Source organism: Buteo buteo, chromosome 11, assembly GCF_964188355.1.
Source record: "Buteo buteo chromosome 11, bButBut1.hap1.1, whole genome shotgun sequence".
NCBI classification, from domain to species: domain Eukaryota; kingdom Metazoa; phylum Chordata; class Aves; order Accipitriformes; family Accipitridae; genus Buteo; species Buteo buteo.
The window spans coordinates 6,136,828-6,159,236 of record NC_134181.1 but is presented as its reverse complement, the minus strand read 5'-3'; the positions used below and the strand labels follow the sequence as shown (position 1 = coordinate 6,159,236).

Here is a 22,409-nt window from a genome sequence, read left to right as displayed (position 1 = left end):
ATTGAGGAATAATAAGCTCCTGCCCTAAAATAAGACTTAAATGCCTAAGCAAATAAATTTAGAGCTCAAGGAGGAGACAGAGAAGGGTGACTAGAACATTAGCTAAACATCCCAGAAATGGTCACCTAAAACTGCACTGGTGGGTGTACCTTTTCCTGACAAGGCTTACGATGACAGCACTAAGCTAGTAGGTGCTGAGTGTACTCCCTTAAAAATCACACAGGGAAAGCTTCTATTTTCTTGGGTGTTATAAGCTGATCTTAACCACATCTTCCTCACAAATCACAGGGTAGAGCAGAGGTAAGTAAACTTACCTTCTCCATTCAGAGTTGCTGAGAAAATCTCACCAAATACTAGTACAAAGCCAAAACGCATTAAAAAAAATGAGAAGTCATGAACTATAATCCCTCCAAATAAATTTACAACTAGGAAAAAAACTAGTAGGAGGAGGAGGGGGGGTGTAAAAATAATAAAACAAAAAGCAAAACCCAAACCAAAGTAGTTACCTTTTTCTTGCAGTTCTGGGATGTTTAGTATTTGAGTTCAGTTGATCACATCATGATACAAGGTCCACAGAACTTGTTTTTCAGTCTACTACACTCCGGTTCCTAAAAAATATACAGAAAGGATAGTTTTGTACAAAATTGCTCACTGGCATGGGAGAGGAGCAAGTCTTCTCAAATGTTGCAGTTGCCATTCGCTTTTGGAATTAATAGAGACAGAACGGGAACAGCAAATTCCCATTTGTATTTTCATGGGTATTATTTTCAAACGAAAATAAGCCGTAGCCTAACTCTTGCTTTAAAGGGCACCACACATGCCCACACAGGACATCAGTGTGATACATTCTGCCTTCACACTTGAAATTACCACACTAACTTCTTCGTATAGGCAAATCCACAGAATGACCTCCTTAGTGATATGTATAGATGGTCTGAGTAGACTAGGTCGAATTCTGCACTTCTTGCAATTAATGGCAAAATTGCTACAGACATCAATGACTGTCCAACAGCCCTTGTTTTGCTAATTAGAGGATTCATCTCTATAGGATGAAAAAAAAATGCTCTGCTCCCATTGAAATTGATGGGATTGGAAAACATTCAACATACGCTGGCCCTTCCCACAGCACCACTCTCCTCAACTCCTTTTTTTCTTGATGTATAGCAATCCACACACACAACTCCAACTAGTATCATTAGAGATTTCTTAATATGTGCTTAGGAATAAATGGATCTTTACTCATTAAATGCTAGGATACAGGAATATTACATTTATTGTTTGTTTTTCTCTAAGCTGTAAACATCCACAGGGAAAGCTTTTATTTAACTTGTATGCCAGTGGGCCGATAGATACTCCCAGGTTAGCACTCCAGATCTTGTGCTCACATCTGCTCTCTGCAGTCTTGATGAAACCTGAACAGTCCAGATCCAGAAGAGGAAATCTGATTGCTTCTTTTATATCTTTCATGTGCAGCTATCATGGCAAGTGTTAAGTCAAGCAATGCAGATTTTAACACCTAGCTCACTGCAGGTTTGGAGAAAGTAAGATGATGTACATCTCCATTAAGTGCAGCATAGCTGTATGTACTTCTTATTTCACATTTAAATTGCACTAGTATCCAGAGACCTCTGAGAGGCCTCTCTCCAGCTCTGAAACTAACCTGAAGTATTTTAGGGAGATGTTATTGGAAATAGGTTTTCCATTTGCTTAATAGTCTCTTCTGTTCTATAGTTACTTTGAAGTGTTCATAAAAGCTGAGGTTTACAGAAAATTGATATTATTATGCAATCATATAATCATTTTCTGGTTCTAAACTACATTTTTCCTTGACTATATAAATAACAATAATAATTTATCAAATGACTGTTTCTTCCACACTTATAACTAATTTTACATATAGGATTCAGGGCAAGCTTCAGTTATCATTTTTTTAACCTATTTTTATCTACTTTATGTACTTTTTTTAATATACACTTTAAGTCGTGCTACCAAAGAGTATATTTGAGAAGGCAGATACTGCAAGGGCAAAGGCCGCTGAAAAAAATGACATTAAGTTTAACGTCCCTTTGAGGGGACCTGCTTAATTAAAAATGGCCTTTGTTCCATGAGGTTGCATAAAATATCATTTCAATAGAGTACTTGGGGAAACTTTCCCTGACTGTGACAGCGCTGCCAAAATCTAATTAGAGATTCATCTAGCCATATATATCAATGTTATTGTCTGTCAGGCAGCCACAATGTATCATGGTTAAGTGGATTTTTAACTGTCTAAATCAGTCTGTCTAAACAACATAAAATGGGAAACAAATCAAAAGACCAGTTAAAATCATGAAAGTGACACATATTTATTATAAAATACCATTTGTTGTATTAATTGGTTTAATGGCAGGGAGATGGAGCCAGGTGCGTCAGAGCAGTGATTTTCTGCACAAGAAGATGATGTTAGTGCTAATGTAAGAGACAACACTCTCTAGCCTTTATAACTAATAGGACTCAATAGGTTTTGCTGTGTTCCATCAACATCCCAGCATGGTTTTAAGGGGCAGTCGCTGTCACAGTACCAGGCTTTCGATGTGCTACGAAACACAGCCTTAGAAATCATCATGCACGCGTTATGGTGCCAGCTAGACTTGACCTCAGCCACAGGGGAAGCCGCTTTGCCCCGGCAGAAAGCCACGTGCCAGGTCTCTTCAAGAACCACCGCATAGCTGCAAGCGCACCCTGCGAACAGCACAGCTTGTCCAGGACAATTTAAGAACAGCGCCTTTATTTTAAACCCTTTTCCTCCTGACTTTCCAATCTTTAATTTTTAACTAATATTTCCTTTTCAAAGTTATGCTTTAATCACCCCCTCAGCTGTTCAAAAAGTAATCGTGTTCTTCCGTGGCCTCTCAGTCGCCTCTAGTGGAGACTCTCCACCACCTCTTCCCCAGCAGAGAGATGAAGCTGCTAAGGAGCTGATAGAGACCAGAGATGAACTTCCTCAACACTGCTCCTTGGCTCCACAGCTATGAGACGAGAATAAACAGCACCATGTCCCAGCTGAGGCTGCTGCCTCTCGCCCCTGGGAAGCAAGCGGAGGAGCCCAGCTCAGCGCAGGCACTTCCCAGTATTAGTCAGAAGGCAAGGCCTGGCACTACTCAGCTCTTCTCCATCCACACCCTGAAGTTTTGGGGATTGTTGGATTTTAGGGTGCTTGGGGGGTGGGGTTTGTGTTTTTTTCTTAAATCAGCTTTTTTTCCCCCTGCTATCTTTGTGCCCCCTTATTTGTTCATTTTGTTCATCCATGAGGTTGGGGACCACTTTTACATTATGCTTGTGCCGCGCTATGCACAAAGCAGACTTAATCTATGCCTGTACATGCATGCAGCAGTACATTATGACTTTACGATATTTTTCTGCCACAGGTATGTTGTTGACAGAACTATTTTTTTTTCCTCTCTTTATAAATAAGGATTAGAAACTGAAAAATTTCAGTATTGAAAGCTTTTAACAAGGGGATGCTTATATATCCAAGAGTCAGACAAGTATTCACTGACCAGCCCTGTTGCTACTCTAAGGGATGATTTATGTTGAATATAGAGCCACAAATACCATTGACTTAGATGTAAAGACCATCTGCAGGAGAAAACCACAATCACCCTACCACCTAGACTTTGAGGCTGCCAGTCACTGACACAGTGTTTCACTCAAACTCTCACAGCAAGGAAGGATTTTGGTTCTTGAAACTGAAAACGAAGTGGTTATCATGGCTGGAAAGCCTATATTTTAAAGAAACACATTCATTCTTATGCAATGACATGTCATGAATTTTGCATGAGGCATAGCACTTGGTGTCAGAAATTATATCAGCTCCAGCTAGGGGGACAATGATACATATGTTTGTACAAAACACATAATATGCTTTATTTAAAGTGTGCCATAAATATTTTTGCCCTGAAGCAGGGTTTAAAATGAGCTCCGTAAGGTGTCATAACAAAATGTATGTTCGGAAAGTAGAAAGAGGTGCATCTATTCCTAAATGTCTAACTTCATCTGAAAAAAACTGCTGGATATTCACTGATAAAGCTGCCACTCCATTCTGAGATGGCTCATACTAATAGTAAAACATACAAGGCCACGTTTTCTGTCATGGCTCACAATTTATGCATCAAACCTTTTCTCCCTCAAGGGCCTGAAGATAGCAGTGCACGGAGAAAAGCAGCAAATCACACCACAGATTACAGATGCATGACATTCAATGCTATCCAGTGTGAGAAAAATAAAATCAGTAGCTTGGTCTACAAGCAGAGAGGGTCTTAGAAGTAGCAATGGCAAACACGTTGGCAGATCCCACCACCTACCCACACAGGTAGCCCTTGCTGTTTGTCAGGGTTGCTATATCTGGGCCAGACCCAGACGTAGCTAACCAGTGTCTCAAGAGGAATGGTTCTTGTAGTGCTGCATCTCTCCTTTGCTCACTGCTGCCTGGAGTACCTACTGCAATTGTATTTATGTCCTTAGTCAGGCAGGTAATGGCAAACGTGGATCCTGGAATTGCTCTCAATTATGGGGCACAGAATATGAAGCCGACTTGTGGATCTGTATAATTACTGTAGATTTGTTGAGCAGAAATGATTAAAAAGAGTAATTCAACCACTGAGACATCACACCTACTTATAGTACTTAGCTATCTCTAGGTAGATCACTGGTTGAGCAAGGAGACTGTTGTTTTCTTCAGCTCTGAGATTTGAATTTGTATGGATGTGCACACACAAATACACACATACAATGAGCAAAGCAGGAAACAAAGCCAAAATAGCTCAAGGCAGCCTGGAGTTGCACTCCATTTAACACTAAGTCACTCCTAATAAATCAGAATTGTCTGTCTTCTTTCTCCAAGAAACAGTTTTAAATGATTCCAAAATCCTAATCCAGTAACAAACCCTGGTACAGCAAACTGCAAAAGGCAGATAGTCTGTGTGCTTTCTAGTCACTAAGAAAAATCAAAGTTAACACTGAATGTGCAAAAGCAAAATAACTCCACAACAGGACGTGACAGGGATAATATTTGGGACATATTACTGTGTTCACAGTTGTAAATGAGGCCAGACTTAAAACTGTGGCCAACCATTTTTTCCTGGGTGTCCATTTTCCAACACATAGGTTCAGGTTTCACAAACTGAGTAAAATCAGCGAGAATCACAGGCCTCATGCTGCTGGTCTCAACCCTCTTCTACCACTGAAGGAGGTCTAGGTGTCACTTAAGATTTAGAGCTACCAAAACAGCACCAGAAATCAATGGTGGATTCTAAAAAGCTATGTATGGGCTTGCATTTTCCGTTAATAAAAAGGCTTAGAAATGCTCTCATTTTATACCTGTCCTCAGCCAATATATGTTTGGCTGAGCTATAATTATCTGGTTAGACAGGCATTTTGTTCACAGTGATTTGGAATTGCCCAAATGCCATCATCGGGAGTGAAAATTATTGCCAGTAGATGGGAGGTTAAGTTCAGACCTGCTGTCCTGAACATAAGAGCATACAAAACAATTGATGTCAGAAGCAGCTGCAATTTGCATTAAGGAAAATTACAAATTAAAATTTAAAAAAAAAAGGGGGGGGAACCTTCAAAAACTAGTACAAAAAAATGGCAGTAAAAGACTGACAAGGCTATAAAGCTCCAATATCTATCTGAAAAAAGAGTCATATACAGGAACTAGAGGGGCTGAATCAAAGGCTTCCACGCTCAACCCTGCCCATGAAGAAAAAAATCATGGGAACACACCACAGGGTATGATAGATCTGTCCTGTTTGATAGAAGGAGAAGAATTCAGTTTTTAAAAGCATAGGAGATGGAAGAAACACTCCTCCATTTTGACATGCAGCATTCCCATTGATTCTGAACCATCTTCTATTAAATCGATGGCAGTTTTCCCATTGACCTTGATAGAGGTTGGACTGGACCCACAGGGGAATCAATCCCATAGGTAGTAAAACAAATGAAGGCGATGGATTTCTTCATGAGCTAGTCACCAATAGAATTAAGCCAGTCAAATAGAATCAGATAATGATTTAAAATTCAAAATAAAGTCATCTTTCCCCCTAGCCCACACTTGTCTTCTTCAGATATACAGGCATTCAGGATCTGAGCCAGCCTTGTTCAGTGCAAGAAATCTAAATATCACCATCCCTGTATTTTTGTGTTAGCTAACTTAACAACACTCAGTCTAGGTGGAGACTAACTGAATAAAATAAATATTCACAACATTGGGAATTGGAGCTCAGACAGGTCTTTAAAAAACCCAACTTGTATTTGTATTTTTGATGTGCAACCTAATTAGACCAGAGCATCTTTAATTAAGTGTGTCAGCCCCAGTGGAAGCCACAGAGTTCAACACTAATAAAGCTGATAAGGTTTTTATTTTTCAGACTTAGTTTATTTAATGCCTCATCCATGTTAAGCCAATCTGTAACATATGGGCAGTTCTCCCACTATGGATTTATCGTTTGGGTGTTTCTTTTTGTGAATTAATGCAATCAAACTCCTGCCAGTGTTAATTATTTTTCTCCAAGAGCAAATCCCAGAATTGAAAACACACACACCTGTTATTTGCTGCATAAGCCATAGCGTAACAACTGAAAATAATTTTTAAAATGCTGGGAGAACCCAGAATGTTTCTGGATTGCATAAGAAAGATCTGGAAAAAGTTCAAGAAAGTAATGTTTATATTTCTGGCCTCATAAGACAATCACCAGAGGTGCAACAAAATCCAACTCTCTATCTATGTAGAAAGCAACAATTATTTCAGTCTTTGAAGATCTCTCTTTTACTATCTCTTTACTTAAAAGGAGAGAGTGGGAGGAAAGCTAACTAATTATTGGAAAAAGTTTTAAAATAATGTGGGAAGTTATTTATGTTTTAGAATACCAAAACCAAAACCTTCTTTTGAAAAGGTGTACTTCAGTTTAATCACAAGTAAAAGAACTTTAAAAGGAATCACTAGTGAAATTGTATAGCTTATGTTATGCATCTGAGTAAGCAGTCCTTGCTGCCTTTAAATCTATGAAAGGATCTTCCAGCCGTACACCCCCGGGCAACGTAATGGTGGTCTTGGATGCTCACCTAGAGTCAGCACCTCTTTGAAATCTCAAACTCTCTCTCTCCTGTTTAAGCCATAAGACTGGGAACATTAAGTGCTAAATCTGAAACATGATTTCACTGTGTTTGGACTTCAACAAAGCCACTGATCATTTTCATGGCTCATTTGTGCAGATTAATTGGTTAATATCTATGCAATGTTTTGGAGGTGGAAAGTACTAAACCATTGTTCTCAGTCCTGATAATCCTCTGTTGCAGTCTCATCCCCCCAGCCCTGGGCTCTCCATCACTATTTTAAATCTCTTCTGTTCCATACTTCCTCCCCTTGCAAGCAAGCTAATTACTATCATACATAACAAAGGAAACATCCCTTTATAGGGGGAGATGAACTAATAGGACTTTTCATTTCTAATTTTTGGCATTCCTTGATTACCAGAGCTACAGAACACTGACTGTAGAATTGTTCTTTTTGTTCTCGGGCATATTAGCAATGCTGCTAGTAGATGCACAACTGCTCCCTGTAATACTTGCAAAACTTCATTGATTCCTACTTCTCACACAGCTCCTGTATATCATGTGCCAGATAATGCCAACTCTATCTTCCAGTATTCCCTGCACTGAGCAGGTGCTATTCTGCATGGAAAACCATTCCTGAACTTGCCTGTAGGCTCTCAGTGTCTTACTCAAATTCCTTCTGAAAGCTTAGTTCTTCTGTGAGGCATGCAGGAAGCCAAGAAAAACAGAAGAACCTACTTCTTCATGATCACTGCATGCTTTTGCTGAGGGAATTCAATACCTTCCTTCCTGGCCACTTCTCTATCCATTACTTCTACCCTTTTCTTCCCAGCTACCCATTCATACGTAGTCAACTTCATCCACACGTCCTGTTTGTCATATGAAGTCTTGACCAAAACTTAAGTTCCTTGTAGCACGGACCTTGTTCTCACAGGTGCTGACAGAGCATCCCCTACACCCTTCTAGAGCTGTAAAACAATCTCTTTCCTATTAATGGCTACAGTCAACTCCACAAGTCCATGATCTGCCTGGTCCCAAAGAAGCACAGCAGCCTTGTATTTAATTTGGGTTGGGGTTTTATGGTTTTTGGTTGTGTTTTTTTTAACATTCAGTTGCTGGTCATCAGAGCACTTTGCATCTGCTTTCTCTACTTAAACTGCAGAGATTCCCAAAGGAGAGGAAAAAGTGTCTTGTTTTCAAACAGGATCTCACCTCAAATGTAAATTCTACCTTTCTAGGTGCATACAAGTACAAACTGCTGTTATGAGTGACAGAGCTGTGCAAACTTGCTATCCTCTGAACCTAGGATTCTCTACAAGGAAAGAATTGGGCTCACACAGGTTATTTGCTGATACTGTTTTAACAGCAGGGATATTACTACACCTCTTATTATTTATCTCAGGGATTCTAAAGAAAAGCAGCTGAAAAAATAAGTGCAAATATAAGGTTAGAAAAACAGAATAAGGAGAGCACGACAGCTGTCTTAAACTGTGGTTTAACTGTTTCCATGACCTTTGCAATCTCCCTTTGGAGTCCTGCTTTTTACAGTCCAAAGATACTGGGGAAAACAGAAACTATTTTATTTTGCTTTGCCATTTTTACCCCTAAAAATGAGAATGTTATTTTAGAAATTGTCTTTAGAGGTCTTGATTAGGTACACAATGACACTAAAAGCTGATACCTATACCTTTATATATTTATAAAGGCTGGCTTAATTTAATATTATTCTATACACTTATGTTATAAACATTTTTTTTCAAACTGATCTGAGGAATCAGGATAAAAAGTTCCACTGAAGGACAGCCAAGACTACAGTCCTGAATTCACACACTTGAAAAATGTTCCCTCAGAGCTTCTGAAAAATCAGTGAACATGAAAACTCAAACATGTGTTAATATCTGTCCCTTTACAAATCACCCAGACAATCTTCTTGGCAAGTTCTTTTTAAAAACTCTGTCTAGTATTTCCAACCTGTTCCCTACCAGCCTTCCCAAGACATGAAGGTATGTCTGAAGCCCACTAAAATATAGGGTAATAGAGTCTCCTCTATAAAAAATTTAAGCAACATTGGGAGCTGGAAGTCTCTGAAAATCAAGTAATCAAAGTTACCACATTTCTGAGAATTACTTCTCTCCCATTCAAAGCAGAAATACAGGGGGAAAAAAAAAAGAAGAAAAAAAGAGGGGGGGGAGGGGGGAGGACACCTCAAACCCTCAAGAAGTCTCACAAATGTAAGCCTGATATGAAAAAAAAAAAAGAATTTGGAAAAACTGGTCCAACTGGGGAAGTACCCCGTAGGGAGAGGGCTTTTATCACTGGCTGATATAGGCACAGGCTTCTGTTAATGTCAGGACCTGAGAACAATTCATTGTGCATGAAGTTGTTACTTCTAGGGATTCTGTTTATTAAAATACTCAGTCAAATTAAGACTTTTCTAACAGCAAAGCACAGAAGTCAATACTGATGTTACTAAAAAAAAAGGAAAGGAGATGGAATGAAGCAAACAAATACATGAAGGACTTCCCCAATGATTTCCAAACCTGTTGGGGAGATTATGCCATCCAGGATGATTCTTAAAGCTTTAGCTCCTGGAGTCCTGCTACAGCTGAGAATTTCAGCTTTCCCTTACCAGTGAAATATGCTTGAGTGGTTCAAGATGAAGTCTCATAAATATAAAAAATATACTAAAATTCCCCAGATAATGACAAAAAGGTTTATTTAAATCCAAGTTTATAATGCTATTGGTGAATGAACTATAGCTTTTATTGTATAGGATTAGCAATAGTATTTTATACAACCAATCATAATCATACATGGAGTAACTAGAACAACAATCCTGTCTCTATCAGTACAAATAACACCACTCCCAGTCGCTTCAGCTGGAGCAAAAGCCTGTGGTCCCCAGACTTAAGTGGAATCAACACCTGCCTTCGGGAACAGCCCTAAAAACTGGGGGAAAGGCCCAATTTCTCAATCCATAAGCTCATCCAAACTAAGGGTGAGAGCAGCCTCCGGGACACAGCAGACACACTATAACGATCCCTCTCTCTGCCCTGTCCTATCCACCCAGACCTGCTTTGAAGAAGACAGCACAGAGAGGTCAGAAAACTGTTTAAGCCACCACTAGCTCTCCTGCTTCTCTTCCATTCACATGAAATCTTTGCAGTAACAGGAGGGAAGGAGGGCATGCAAGCTTTTGCAAGTGTTAAAGCATTCCCAGATGTGCTTTTTCAGTTTGCCGAGTGGCCCTGCACAAGAAACGCAACTGGTCTCATGCAGGGACCTCACAGGTCATGCGTGCAAGGAAAAAAAGCCAAGATAAACACAGCCCTGAAACATCCACAACTGCGCAGATTGAAACAGGGGAGCCTGTCAAACCACACAGCAGATTTCAAGCTGTCTGCGGAAACCCTGAAACAGCACACATCTAGAGGAAAATACAAACCTGCTCTTAATCTCATCACTCTCCTGTAAACAGGGGTCCAGACAGCTGTTTAACAGCATATTGGGCTTTCTCATATGGCCTTACTGCCCAATATGCTTCTGAGCATTGGAATACTTTTCTGTTGTTGTTCATAAATGAAAGGCTGCCATTCGCCATATGGGCTGAGCCAGCAGAGTCCCTCAAAGCCTGAAAAAAGTCCTATTTTATATGGCATATAAATAAGCATCTTTGAGTACCAAGGTCTCCTGGGCTCGGTCAGACCCTGTCTCCTGCTTGATCTCAGGGTAGGAGATTCTGAGATTTCATTTCTTGGCACTATACCACACTTTGAGTCAGACAAAGCTTACCTCTACCTACATTACACTCTGATAGTTCTGCATCCATTAATCAAACAAATTTGGATGTGGCTGTTCATATTATTTGTTTACTTGTCTAAGAGTGGCCTGTAGCTATTTGTTTTCCAGCACGCTACAAGTTCCCCCTATACGTACACACCACCACCCTTTTTCATGACATGGCTATGTATTTAGGTTTCCTGCATTTTCACACTGACAGCGTATTGCTTGCCAGTTAAGAATCACATTAGTTCAAAGATACCATTCATCTAACATTAGTGCTTCCATTAGCGTGGATAGTTCAAACTGGGCAAAATGCACATCTCATGCATAATTTAATGGTCTTCATATAGTGAATCAAAAACTGTTATTACAACAGCATAAACCCCAGACTATTTCTTTGGAGACTCCTCACTGGGAGATACTGAAACCAGGGCAATTGTTCCACAAGATTAGTAGTCATCTCTGCACGCAGTAGCAAGAAGTGGGTTGCACACCACCTTTGCCTTAACTTGACCAAGATGTTCCACCAATACCCTGCAAAGTCTTTCTCAACCAAAAAGCCATCTCCTCTTTCATCAAAATCTCATACTTTTCCTTCAGAAAGTCTTCACTATCCAAGTATCTCCTGGGCTTCTTGCTTCTGATGCCAATGGTTTATATCTACCTGATACAGAATATAAAATTCTTCAGGGGAGAGTCTTTTGCTTTATGATACATTTTTTGCTTGTTTGTTTAAAAAAGAATTAAACTTCCACACAGTATAATAACCCATAAAAAGAAATAAATCAAAACCACAATCCCATGCAGAGTTTTCCTCCCAGACGAGAGGCATGATAGGCAATCAACAAAACTGAGCAGGGATAGCATTTATTTCACCAGAATCAGTATCTCCATTGATTTTACCCCAAAACTGCTTACGTTTAACAGATTGAGAGCAGTATAGCGCTCTAAGACAGGTGCATTCACACTATTCCGCATGCAGCCCTCAGCTGAGACAGGCTGAATCATACCCCTGCTGAATCATACCCCTTAGATCTGAAAGAGAACCGCTGCAAAGTATCAGAGGCTTTGCCTCAATACACACAGCAGGCTGCGAGCCTTCACCATGGAGGGAAGGGACGGCCGCAGAAAGAGGTGCTGCAACCGCGACCCTTGTGTGTTCTGACCTGCCGTGTGGTCTTGGCAAACTTGCACCAGTTTCTGTTCTTCTGTTCCTCCTTGCAATGCTTTGCCTGCATCTTGCTACAGATGGCACCCAAAATGATGGGGCTCCAGGCACTGATGGCTGCTGCTGGGGCAGCAGTGTTACCAAAACTACAACTGCATTCAATCACTCATCTGATACGCTAGATTGTTCCTTCTGCTTTCTCGCATTTTCACAATTTTCTCAGGGCTTCTTACACACTAAGAAAGTTATCAGCTAACTGTTTCTAAAAAGCTCAGGTACCTTTAGCAAAACCAAAGTCAGAACAGGGCAGTAATTTCTGACCTTCATCTGGGATGACTCACACACTGCAGCCCAATTCTTTTGTTACTTTCCTAAATTAGTAATTCAGAAAGGTAGGCTGGTCACCATTCAATCCCTCTTACTGCTAGTGGAAAATCATCCAAATATAGCATGAGGAAATTACTGATAAACTATGACACAAAGGTGTAATTTCACAAATTGTCACTGACTTACCCATTTACCATGTCCACTTTTCCCTTTCAAAACCACTCCTATAAATCTCCTTGTGCTGCTTGTGTGAAGCCGCACTGAATTAACATGACCACATCCTTTCCACCTCATCCCTTTCCACTGTTGCTCTGGTCTTACCCTCTGCCCTGACTGTCCACCCAAACCTAGTGCCGCTTTGACCTCTAGTACTGAATTGCTCCATTTAAATCCCAGAAAGGAAGAGTTTTCAAGCTGTAACAAGTTTACAGTCCCAAGTCTCAATGTGATTTTAGCACAGAAACTTCGCCCTGTAATGGTCCTCATACATGGCTGAATAATATTACGCTTGTCCTTTCTGTGCCTGTGCTTCCTCTGATCTGCTTTTTCTCTCTAAGCAAAGCACTCATCTCAGTGTTTCAGTTTCCCCTGGGTTAAATACAGACAACCAGATTTACCTTTTTTGAAAGGCATTTTTAGACCCCTAGGAAAAAGCTTTAGGTGAGATCTGAGTGTTAGAGAAAGACCTGCCGCATAGATTTAAAAATCAAATAAACATGAGTTGTCATTTCTTAAAAAAAAATAAAATAAAATCACGACAGTTCAATTTCTGAGTTTAAGGTCTAAGACATGACAAAAAAATGACTAAATACCTGACAATGAGAAAAAGAAAATTACAGTATTTTCAATAGTGAAAATACTAGGAGCATGAGAGAATGATAGCAGAGCATGTCACAAACTAAAGGAGGTCAAGAGAGAAAAGAAACAGCTGTGATCTATAATCAAATGATAGGAGTTGGGATGCATAATGTATAAATACATATAATATACTGTGTGCACTCACAGTGCATAGATTATTTTTTTTTCTTATTTAAATCACCTTACAATAAAGCAATATTCTTCTCACCCATCCATGGAGAAGGTTCATAAGGCTAATGTGAGTGATCACTTATGAGACCACTGGCCTCAACTTTAAATGAATGCGACTTAGATAATGATTTCTCTCCAGCTTCAAAGTCAAGACTTTTCAAAACAGCCAGCAGAAACAGTACAATAGATCTGTTTTGAAGACAGAAAACAAGAATCACTGTTCATGCACTTTTTTGCAGTCTCCCAGCTGCCAGACCCATTCATATGAACAATGTTTGAAGTAAACTACCAGCCCCAGATCAAGTACATTTGATGTCAAAAGTGACTGGCTGAGGCAGACAAGTAACGCTTGGTGCCTGAACTCCAGAGTCACAGCAGGGTTTAAAAAAGATGAACTGGAATGGTGGTGGATGAAAAAAACATGAGCCTTCAGTCCTGAAACCATCAAATGTCTCTGGAATCCTTGGAATCAATATTTCTTCATAGATGTGTGAAGATGGACAACTGAAACCTGTCGTCAGCAAATGAAAGTCCTTGTGGGAAACACATATTAGTCCTTTTCTGGTCCTAGCGAGGTCTTGGTACTGTGTAGTCAATTTACAAGTTACGGGATTTTTTTGTGGATTGAGCAAGTCAAAATGAATACAGGACCTCAGAAATCGGTCAGAAAGAAGCTCAGGTTAAGAAGAAAGTACTTTTAACTGATTATATGATGGTCAAGGAAACTTTTTTACATGTTTACAGTCAGTTTCCGAGATGCTGAACAGCAAGACCAAGAATGTTCCTGATGCAGGGCAATACTTGAATTTCAACCTGAGAACTTTCCAGAGAAGAGAGATTACTCTGAAGTGTCAGGTCCTTTACCTTTAGGTAGTAGCCCTGGATGGGAATCCTGCCCAAGAATGTTAGACATTAGAACAAGAAATTACAAGTACTTTGTCTTCTGAGTGACTTATTATGTTCCATGAAAGTAGTGAAATGCTCATGTTCTCTGTCCCAGACACTCTAGAGCAGGATGTTTTATTGAAGTGCTATGGTGTTTTCTTTCTGTGATTTATAACCTTACATATTCCCACATGTACTGAAAGACACTCAAAATACACAGGCAGTCTCCCATTTAATAAAAAACAGATCCTATTTCAGCTAACTGTATTACCTGAACAATCTCCATCTTAAGAACAACAGTGAAATCAAGGGAAAAGACAAAAGGTAGCCCCTTGCAACCAGAGGATTAGATGACCATCTCGAGTGTTTTTTCAGATCTCACCACAATCTTGCAACAGGCTGCCACAGCTTAGACTCAATTAGATAAATATCATTGAAGCTTTAATTTAAGCTCATCTGTGACCCAAGATTAGACCACCAGATAAACATTAAACCAAAGGATACCCTTTCCTTGTGTAGCTCAGAAGTATAAAACCAAATAACAACAAACAAAAATTTTACAAAGCAAGAACTAGTGGGAGAGTGTCTATATAGAAAATTAACTTGGTGGGTTACAAAAGGAAAAAAAGCATTACCTTAAATGTTGTTTACTCTAAGTGTCATTAAATGCTTGAAATATTTTTTTAACCCAAGGAAAATCTACCTTAAAAGGATATGCTATGAATATTACTCTTATTTTTACAATTGCAAATGAAAAAGAACATGGGGAAAAAAGAAATAATAGAGGACACTAAAACAGAAGTATAAAGCCTCTTTGTCTTTCAGAGTTGTGCTATTTCAGGCCACTTACAGTGTCTTCCCCTACAGGGAACATTGTTTTAGAGGACCACAATACACTATTAGGCATAACTCTTAGCTTAAGGTTAATGGAGAATTAAGTATCTTCTAGTGAAGAGCTCTTTAAAAAAATACAGAAGAGGCTTCTCTTCTTACTTGGTTTGATAATAGACAAAAAGAGTTGCTATTAGATAATTATTAGTAAGCATATTTTAGAAGGGTTTTTCTAAGTTTGTGTCACAGAATATTTAAAGAAAATGAGACATTTCCAAGGGAACACCATTGGCCTTGTAAGGAACACAGCCTACACCAACATGAGCCCACACTCAACTCTACACCCACCCTTTGCACAGCCTCCCAAGTTAATCATCTCCACCAGAGAAATTGGCCCTGCAAATGCACCACTGTGAGCTCAAAGACAAGCACAGATTAACATAGAAGCCATGCCCAAGCCCGAAAACCCACCTCAGCCATATCCTGCCAGGGAATTATAATGAAGCAATTTCTGCCAGAGGTTCTTGCTGTTGCCCTGGTTTGTGGGTTTTTTTTGTCATAGTTCCTCTTTTCTGATAGGCATCCAAACAAAGCAATCATCCTATCTAACTACCTCGGTATTTCTGTTGCTTCATCACTGGATGACCTCAGTACCTTCAACTCTAACTTTATTCTCACAGCTCCCAAATAGCAAAGGAATATCATGATGCTATCCCACAGCTGCAAAACGCAGACCAAAGGGTTGAATTAATTGCTTCTGGTCACAGATGATGACTAGGAAAGAGCTGAAAATCCAACACTGAACCACAAGAACATGCTTAACTATCACTAATAGTTTCTGCTGTGTACATCAGCAAGATACTGAGCATCTTCTAAGACTCTGAGTGATTGCTTTCCAGCTAAACCTCAAATGAATGAAACTCATAGCTTATAAACTAGACAGTAAACATTTCTTTAATTCATTATTTTACAGCATCTTTATACCATAAAGCAAAAAAGTATTTCCACTTACTTTTCCATAAGACTATAATTAGCTGCAATTTCATATGAAGTATAGAAGACTCATGCCTATGATTTCCTTTAGTCATACATGCCCCATTTCATATACATTCCACAAAAGAAATTTCAATATCACTGGGGGTTTTTTTGTGTTTTTTCTTCAAATTAAAACAACAGGAACAGGCATATTCAAATTTCTTCTCAGTGCACATAGGCTTATGTTCAGAAATCCCACTAGAATCAATGCATAAATCAAGGTACAACTATGTTCCCATGGGACTGGTGGCAAATGACAAAAAATGGGGACTGTTTAGGATTTAAAACTCTTCCAGCAGCTCAGTACCATGGGGCATATTTCAAAGCTAACTGTACATGAATTTTCTAATTAAGTTCAGTTCACAGCCCTTCTAGTAAAGTCATATGAGGCTTCAAATGAGAAGGAGATGTAATGGTGATATGACTTGAGTGCCCATCAGTTACACCCATCAGAGGAGGGGTGCACTCACTGAGAACCAGCATCTTCAATGGCTGTTCACTGCTCATGACTTCGGAACAACATCTAGAATGAAACAATAACTAAGAGCCAGGAAATTCATAGTTTGAGAATTTTCCTGTCTGTTTGGCTATCCTGAACATCTCCTAGTGCCATTAACTGGCTTTACTAAGGAGTTCAGATGCCACTTTTCCCTAAGATGTTCAGAGAGCAGAATTCCCAAAGCTTTCACTGTGTGTTGTTACTCAAACACGATGCACTAGTGTACAGAATGGACATACTGTCCTATACAACTAAGGATCACCATCACTTATTCTTCTCCCACAAACCTGATTAGACCATTTTATTTCCGTGGGAAACATAGATGCTCTCCATTACATCAGTTTCAGAAGCTAGTATATTCATGGGTGTCAGCAGAATTGCAGCTGTTTAACACTTGTGTACAGAGTAAGACAATGAGCCCTACAAGGTGCTCAGCGCATTGCAGAATCACTTCTGAGCATGATATTCTAGTGAATGTTAAAAAAATATAGTCTCAATTACAGTAAGCCACATAGTTTGATTTTTTTTCTATTTCATTTATGGAAGATTTTTCTACAAGGGTGAATTTTATTCATGTTCCCCGGGATTTGTACTAGCCACACAGACAGTGGATAAATTTGGCCTTTCTTACATATATGCTTGACAGTGGGGAAAATTGCACCAACTCTAGTAAGTTGCAGAGTTTGTCCTAATCTATGTTTTATTCTTTCACATACACCTCAATTTGAGGGAAAAAGAAATAGATATCAGATGTGACAAGTGTATGTTTTCTTCCCCTGATATCTGACTGTTCATTTTGCCTTGGAAGGGCTGGAGCACCTTTCAAAAGTTTTAGCCCTCTGTTTCTGAGGAACTTATCCTTGTGGCATGTCTGTCAGTTTTCACAGTGCTCAAGCAAGTCTTTGCAATTCTCACATAATGGCAGTTGTTGACAGGTTGTTAGGGCTGACAGTGAATATGTTTGAAAAACTGTCAAGCTGGTGAAAAAAAATTAGAGGGAGAGAGAAGGAGCCTCCTTACATTTGTTACAGCATGTTAAACTGTAAATGCATTCTCAAAATGCATAGGCCTACTTCCAGTCATGTTACTTGCTCTACAATGACAGCATATGTGAATATATGATCCTTAAAAATTAATGTCAGATTGTCACTTTATAGGTCATGGTCACATTACTACAAAACTGTTTACCTTTATAGAATTGATTTTACCTTTTACTGCTCAATAATAGCTGTTTCAAGCAAAGAAATTGCTAGAAATATGGTGCTACTGCTGATAGCTTTTAATTAGCTTAATGCTGCTTTTGCCAGAGGTATTACTGGCCCTTGAGAGCCCATGGCAATGCATATAACCCAGCTTCTGTCCAAACGCCTTTTCCAGCACTGTACAGAGGTGGTATGGAAGAAGGTCTTCCAAAGCTCCTCAGCTGGAGAAAGGCAAGTGATCAACAGCAGCTGTGGCCAAGCCTCAGCCTTGAATCCTCTTCCACAGACAGCAGTAGCAGGTTCATTCAGAGTCTCTTGACTCAAAATTGTGAGTGTCTTCAGAAACAAATCAGTATGGATGGTAACATCTTTATTTACATTGAACAGCAGCGTACTCCAAAATGGTCCCTTGAACAAAGCAGGCCAACACATAGAGAAGCACCATCAATGTGACAGAAAAGAAATTATTTTGTCTCATTATTTTAAGACAGATTCTGCTTATTTTGGTGATCCTGCAATGGTGTGGTCAGTATCTGATATTAAGGAGGAATTTTGCATTATGCAACGACTCAGCAAGACTGATTTTTCTTCTTTGACAAACAAGTTTTAGAACTCAACTTATTTCTGACGAATGAACTTACTATGGTCTGCCATCCAAACTCTCCTTCACATAAGAGATTTCTTAAAATAATTTTTATTCATATTTTAAAGACTTTTTCTTGCAGTCTTTTGATAGCACTGCTTTGGTTAGCATTTCAAGGGGAAGACTGGATCCCGAGCGTCCACAGTGTGAGGCAGCTCTGCTTTGTCTAATATTGGAACAGACTGAAATAACTGGGAGAAATAAAGGGCAGGTTAGCATAATCACAGCCATGAAATTATTATAACGATGATAGAGTACTATGTACAATATTCACAACAAGAAAACTGGTCTAAAATTTCTCTTGAGTAGGAATTTGATAAGGTCAACTATATAGAAGCAGTGTTCCAGTTTGCAGTTAAGTTCCATTTTAAATTTTGCAGTTCCAGTTAAGCAGTTCAGTCTGCAATAACATGTCCAGCAGAAAAATAAAGTTGTTAAAAAGAGGCAAAAGAACTGGACTGGATAAATCAGTGAAGGAAGAGGATTGCAAAGGTGATGTGGAAAAATTAATGGATTATATATCTCCCAGGGTTACATGCAGCATCAGGAGGTAAATGTGCTACGACTTGGAAAGATATTAAAAAAAAGATAAAATAATATAGAAGGTAACCAAATAGTAAAGAGGAAGATTAAAAATTAATCATGCAAGGAAGTCTAGATAACATGACCAGGAAATACCAAACTCTGTACTACGGAGGGGAAGAAGGGTCCATGAGGTTGAGTGTGTGTTGGCATCCCAGACAGCTCAAAACTTGATGTGTCACAGAAGACTTCTTCCAGCTCCTGCTGAAGTCAAGAGAAGAACTCCCATTTATTTGAAGAGAAGTAGGATTAGGTCCTAATCCTTCTGCCTCACTATCCAGTAAAGTGAGGATAATAATTGTATTGACAGGTAATTCTGTCTCACAGGAGTATTCTGAGGATTACGTAGCGTCTGCACTGTGCTGTGAAATGCTAAGTGCTAAATATGATTATACAGGGATTTCCATCCAAAGATCTCAAAGCACTTTCCAAACATTAATAATTGAAGCTTTATAATACCCTTAGGACTGCACATGTAAAGAAGGCAAACAAGATTCAGGGCTCAGCAAAGCGGGCAAGGATTATTAGACTTATTTTATAGTGGATAAACTGCACCACAGTGAGATTAAGTGACTTGCCTAAAGTAACAGAACAAATCAGTGACACTTCAGAAAATGAGCCTAGAAGGCCAGACTCCCTCACACTTTGCACAGGAAAGGAAAGGTGCACGTGGAATGAGAGGGTCAATCAGCTTTTGGAAGGAGTTGAATGCATCAGGCCACAGCAGAAAAGTGGAACACTCAGAGAAGACTGAAGAGAGCACAAGAAGAAGAAAAACAAAAAGCCACTTCTTTGGAGAGTGTCAGGGTTTATTTTTAGGCACACAAGCAAGAACCAGTAGAAGAAAAGACAATGCCTTAAAGCAGCAAAAAGTATAGTTTATTGGCAGGAGGTATAGCCACTACTACGAACAACATCAATTCTTTGCCTCACAGATTCAACAAAGAAGATAGAGAACACATGTCAGAACTCAGATTAATTTCCCAGGGGAAGAACAAACACAGAAGGAAATTAAAATCATGTTGGAACAAGGAATCAAGAAATCAGAATGACTGAAGACTGGTAAGACTTACAGATGGAATAGACTCCTCTCAATTTCTAGAACAAAAAGCTAAGTATTTACAGAATCCTTCAAAATCATTTTGGTATCAGAGGGTTACACAACCTAAACTGACACTGAAATGCACTTGAAACTCAAGATGGCTAGAATAGTTTCAGGAAATCACTGCAGTCTTGACATGTAAGAAAGAACATAAACATAACCTAGGACAGTTTCTGAGAACATTTAAGAATTCAGTTTGGTACATGATGACAAAAGAAAGATCTCATCTAGCAAATATGACTGAATATCAAAAATATGACAGAATTCATGGAAGTGAATTTACTTTTACTGTGTTATAGGGTTTGAACAGGGCCAACCAACCACGTTACCAAACACTGATATTCTAGTACATTAAAAGTGACCTTCATCTGACAGTCAGCAAGACTTTGGAGCAAAGGACTCTGGTATAGTGCTGCAATATTCGGATGAGGCATCACAGCAGATGCTGAACATGAAACTTTGTTGTCAGGACCAGCATTTGGAAATGAAATTATTTCTCTCAGTGTGTGTATGTACAAATCTCTCACAGGCTTCTGAGCTAGAGGGAGTGTAAGACCAGGTTTGAAGGAAGCAATAAGTGAAGCACACTGTCAGTGGTTACCTCAACATTGCCAATTCTCATTTCATTGCAAGAGTAAAAAGAAAGAAGAATGTTTTCACCTCCTCGGTGCAAGACAGAAAAAAAGTGTTTTGTACAGAGGGAATGAACACAAGTCCAAGATCTGTTTTAGCTATTAGAAAGGTTTAAAGAAAATACAAATCTATACAAGCACAGATTTTTTTTATAAACTAAGAGGAAATTAAGAAAAAAAATACATTACAGTAAACTCAGGAGTAATACAGAAGTGTTACATAGTTATGTCTCTACACAGCTGCACACAAAATAACAGAAAAAAATTTAAGTATTTGCTGAAAAAATGATACTGAATTAAAACTGCTAACTTAAAAGTGGGACTCCACATCAGAAGTATTCTCACCTTCGCTTCATTTGATTTTAGATTTTTGGTAAAGGAAAAAGCATTTCCTTGATAATTTCATTACAGGAAACAAGCCTTGAAATAAATACAGGAGAGTAGCACCTGAAAAATGCAAACTGTTATCTTTTACTCTGATTCCAGTCTCTCTTCTGTACCAACTTCTCAGCTTCGCTTTTGCTAAATTTTTTTCTTTTATGTCATGCCATATAATGCTGAGCACTTAGCTTTAAAGATAATATCTAGTAATTACTTAAAGAGTGCTATGAATATACATGGTTAATACTGACCAAAAGGATAAACTCTGGAGCAGTATTTTCTCCTCTTTAATGGAATTAAATTAGAGCTGAGCAATTGGATTTGATACAGACAGGGACCTCATGACCAGCTTTGTTACAAATACACTATAAACATTTTTAGTTAAAAGTGATCTGAAATATAGACAATGTAGTGGTTTCCTGCTTAAAAACCTTTTAGGCTCATTGTGAAAGATACTAGAGATCCGTAGAAAACATTTGAAACTACTCTGAAAACAGTCTCAGATGTTTGAAGATCTGAAACAATTTCCCTTTAAGTCAGTGTGAATGTTTCCATTCATTTTCAAGGAATCATTGTGAAAAACAAATACAAATGAAGTTATATATAGAAAAATGAAATTTCCTTTTAATCCTGATTTCCTAAATTTCTGCACTTCCAGACGAGTTAATTGGGGTTTTGCCACTGACTTCATTAGCAACAGGAGCAGGATCAATATTTTCTGATATAAAACAATAAACCATATCTCAGTTCTTTTGTTTCTTAAATAAAATTTAACATCTCCATCATCCAGATGCTTTTTTAAATACAGTCTACTTGGTAAGAAGCTGATGACCTCTCTTTGACATACAAAGGCTGTTCTTACTTTAAATAGGCTGCTGTAAATTCAGTTTTGATAAAATCTGACTCCCTGCAAGTGAAGAAATGTACCAGATATCAAACCTTCATTCTTACACTTCTTACTGACATGTGAGATTTGCCAGATTAAGGAATTTTGCCAGCATCAAGACCATGGAATTTTATCCATTATCCTTTCCTATATCCCATGCAAATAACATGTGCTGTTCTTTCTGTACATTAAAAGCACAATGAACAAAGCAACCAAAGGAGAACAAATAAGAACAGTCTCTAATTTGTAATGGACTTCTATCTTTGGGACTACATTACACAGGATTGGAATTCAGTATTTTAAAATTATAGATTTTCTGTGTTTTTCAC

At 38.8% G+C, this 22,409-nt stretch overlaps 1 long non-coding RNA gene across 1 annotated transcript in view; it reads right to left on the bottom strand.

Moving 5' to 3' along the window:
• The window catches only part of LOC142036244 (uncharacterized), an 83,041-nt gene that overhangs the window by 6,657 nt on the left and 53,975 nt on the right, over nucleotides 1-22,409 (bottom strand). Inside the window, exon 3 of the long non-coding RNA XR_012652126.1 lies at nucleotides 507-608. This is a non-coding gene — a long non-coding RNA (uncharacterized LOC142036244). The remainder of the gene's footprint in view (nucleotides 1-506; nucleotides 609-22,409) is intronic.